A 2,912-nucleotide genomic window follows, 5' to 3' on the forward strand; every position below is an offset into this window, starting at 1 on the left:
GAAACAAGAAGCAATGTTTCCTTCTGTTGTACATAGGGCTGCGACGTTTCCTTCTGTTGTACATAGGGTTGCTATGGGTCAGAGCTGACTCAACAGCACAAAACACCAACAAACATTACTCACCCAAGCAATTCCTCTGCACATATTGCCTGAGGATCTGTCATTGCTTGTGGTTGTTAAGGTTGTGTGTCACTTCTACAAGGCCATGATTTTGAGTGGCTTGGCAGGTGAATGTAGTTATTTCCCATGATGAGATTGGATATGGTTTAATCACCTCTGTGGTAGACTCTACTGTGAGCAGTTACCAGCTGAAGGAGAGTTGCCTGCAGAGTGTGGCCTGCTTCTAGTACATATGGGAAGTATCCTGCATTTGGCTTGTCACCATCTCCAGTTTCTGGAATTGAACCAGTGGCCTGCCATATTGCCTGGCAATCTCGAAATTGCTTCCTTCACAGCCTGTGAGTCCACAATCTGCCTTTTTACCTGGTGATCTTGGATTTGTCAGCCTCAGCAGCCAGCAGGCTGCTATATTGCCTGCCAGTCTTGAGTTTTTCAGCCCCTGCAGCTGCATGAGTCAGGAGAAGCCTCAAGATTGTTCCAGTGGGCCTGATAAGAAGAGCTGAAGCCCAAGGTTGAGGGGTGTTGACCCAGCCCCTAGACAGGCATTCTGAACTTAGACTTCTAGCCTCCTAAACTGTAAAAGAATACATTTCTGTTTGTTAATGCTATTCACTTGTGATATTTCTAACAGCACTAGAGAACTAATACACTGCTAAAAACAAAAATAAGCATAAATTACAGAATTATACACAAAGAATTGTGACATACAACCAGAGGTTCAAGATGAACTCAAGATAAATAAGTGAACAATGCAATGTATGATTATAGTTAGGCATTAATTTATGTAGTTTAGATTTAAAATGAAGAATAAGTTCAAAGAAGTAAAAGAGGCAGTGGTGGCATCTGAAACTGGTAAGTCACCATCTGGTCTTAAAAGATATGCTGGATTTAGAAAGGAGGAAAGATTTATAGACCCTACTCAGCAGCATGTGAACACATAGAAAACAAATAAAAATTTTGTGCTAACATAAGAGGTAGATATCATCACTTAATAACAATATGAAAACTAATGTTATTGTAGACACAAAGCCAAGATCTCTACCTTCAGTTTTCTTTTCACTTTGTATAACATTACCTCATTTTTACTTCTAACCACATATCAGGAAGAAAAAAATTATCCCATTGTCTACATCCTACCAAAAAAAAAAAAAAAAACCCACAACTCACTGCCATCAAGTCATATCTGACTCATAGTGACCCTTTAAGTTTCCGCGGCAGTATCACTATGGAAATAGACTGCCCAATCTTCCTTTCAAGGAGTGGCTGGTGGGTTTGAACTGCCAGCCTTCTGCTTAGCAGTCAAATACATTAGGCACTATGCCACCAGAGCTCCTGGTGTACTTCCTGGTCTTTTTTTTTTTTTTTTTTTAGCCTAATCAATATTTCCTATGTTGTTGTTGTTGTTGTTATGTGCCGTCAAGTCGGACCCAACTCATAGCGACCCTTCCTTGGGTTTCTGAGGCAGTATCACTACTGAAGTAGATTGCCCCATCTTCCTTCTGAGGAGTGGCTGGTGGGTTTGAACCACCAGCTTTCTGGTTAGCAGTCAAGTGCCTTAGGCACTGTGCTACCAGAGCTCCCAATATTTCCTTTAGATCACTGTTAATTTGTTTATGTAAGCACTGTTTAGATTTTAAAACTCTATACTCAACTTCTTAAATCAATACATACAGAAGGATACCCACAGTTCTGATTCTGATATTGAAGACATTCAACAATCTAGTGCTAACCTATCATTCCCAGAACGTCTCTCCTCTGAATGTATCCTGTGCTAGAGAGCATGTACTGAAAGAACTCTAACAGTTTTCAGTAGAACAAACTTAATTTTAATGCCTTTGCTTAGATTTTGTGTCTTCAAATTTCCTCTAGTGATTGAAAGCTCACCTTAGTTTTTATCTATTCTGTTCTTTAGCTTATCCCATCTGGAAATAATGGCTCACTTTTCAATATGCCCATATTTACTTAGGTTCTTTCGTGGTCTTTAAAATTGTTCATTGCACTGTAATTAATTCTGTATAGCTTAGCTTCCTCCCTGGTTAAGGTAAGAACTATACATTACAAACAGCCTAAGACTAAGCACTCAGATAGTACTCAAATGGATGTGAAATGAAGCGAATAAAATTGAACATATCACACATGAGCAAAAATCAGGGTCTGTGGGCTCCATGTATCTGCAAAAGGAAATTACAAGGACAATTACTCATTTTGCAAAGGAAAAAAGAAAAGAAAAAACCTTAATCCCAACAATGGCTTGAAACCAAACTTTAACATGGTATCTATCCAATGAATTTTACAGCAGACCAATGAATTTCACAACAGACCAAAAAGTAAGATATTACTATACTACTTTAAAGATGAAAAAATTGAAATTCAGAAAGGCTAAGTGATTTGTTGAAAGTGCCGCAATTAGCAAACTTCTAAACAGAGTTTCTAAACCAATACCTTCTGATTTCAAGACTTTGCTTCATTCTAACAATAGAATAACTCTAATTTTTAATGACGTCTCTGGCAAACCAGACCCATGTCTTTAATAAATAGTTATTAATAGCCACACCAATCCCTCTGTACACACACATACACACACCATTACACAGGTGCTGGGACCCTAATGAATTTGAAAACTCCACACTGGCCTGCCCCTGGGACTGGGGATAGAGAATGAAGTTGCTGTCTTGCTACCTAACAAGCATGCTGAGATTGACCTTTTAGTTTTAAGTTTTATCTATAAATACTGATTTCAAATTAAATGTAATTAATCTTTCCATATACATCAATTTAATGGCTTAATTTAA

Source organism: Orycteropus afer, unplaced genomic scaffold (genome assembly GCF_000298275.1).
Source record: "Orycteropus afer afer isolate SDZICR_OR568_19922 unplaced genomic scaffold, OryAfe1.0 scaffold00161, whole genome shotgun sequence".
Lineage (NCBI taxonomy): Eukaryota > Metazoa > Chordata > Mammalia > Tubulidentata > Orycteropodidae > Orycteropus > Orycteropus afer.